Source organism: Grammomys surdaster, unplaced genomic scaffold (assembly GCF_004785775.1).
Source record: "Grammomys surdaster isolate TR1022 unplaced genomic scaffold, NIH_TR_1.0 126906, whole genome shotgun sequence".
In the NCBI taxonomy this organism is placed as follows: domain Eukaryota; kingdom Metazoa; phylum Chordata; class Mammalia; order Rodentia; family Muridae; genus Grammomys; species Grammomys surdaster.
The window spans coordinates 6426391-6427503 of record NW_021621692.1 but is presented as its reverse complement, the minus strand read 5'-3'; positions in this window follow the sequence as shown (position 1 = coordinate 6427503).

The window sequence follows — 1113 nt, the reverse complement described above, 5'->3', positions numbered from 1 at the left end:
ATCTATCTATCTATCTATCTATCTATCTATCTATCTATCTATCTATCTACCATGTACATGCCTAGTGGCCTTGGAATGTCAGATCCCTGGAACTGGAGTTACAGATAGTTGTGAGCTGCCGTGTGGATGCTGGGAATCCGACTGAGGTCCACCACAAGAGCAACAAGTGCTCTTAATTGCTGAGCCATCTCTCTAGCCCCTATTCTTAACAGTCAAATGTTTTGTGTCATTGGGAGAAAACTAGTTTTCTGTAAACGAGTGCTGGTATTTGAGATGCAGGTTACCACACTGGTGACTTATTATCGACACTGACTAGTGTCAAACAAACCCTTATCAACACAGGCTCTCACCCTGGCCCTATCCCTGGTGAGATGACACCCTTCAAGACTTGATGGGCCATTAAACTAGTGCCACTTCTAACCAGAATGCTAAGTGTCACAGAATCTCACTTGCCACAGTAAACCACTTATGCTCCTGAAAATGTGCTTCTTACTGAGCAGCATGAGCGCCCAGCAACAAAGCTTTCCCTGGGCCACCTCTGGATTTACATGTTAAGAGGTGTCAGGGTGGTGGCATACAACACAGAGCATTTGAGAAAAAAGATGTTTTGTGCTGGGTAGTTTTGTCAACTTGACACAAGTTAGAGTCTTTGGAGATGAGGGAATCATAGTTGAGAAAATACCTCCGTAAGATTAGGCTGTAGACAAGTCTATAGGACATTTTCTTAATCAGTGACTGATGGGAGAGGACCCAGCCCATTGTGGGTGGTGTCCCTGACTTTATGAGAAAGCAGACTGAGCAAGCAATGGAAACCAAGGCAGTGAGCAGTCCCCGCCAAGGCCTCACATTAGCTGCTGTCCTGCATTCCTTCAGTGAGGAAGGGTTGTGGAAGCATGGCTTACACCCGGCCTGGTAGCCCACACCTTTAATCCCAGCCCTCTGCAGGTTGATCTCTGTGGGCCAGCCAGGGCTACATAGTGTGAGCCTGCCTTAAAAACAAAACCCAAAAAGTGTCATGACTTTCCCCTTCTCCATCCTTGGCTTGCCTGCCCTATTTCTTCTCTGAAACTTAATAAAACTGTCCTCCAGCTTAAAAAAAAAGGGAAGAAGAAA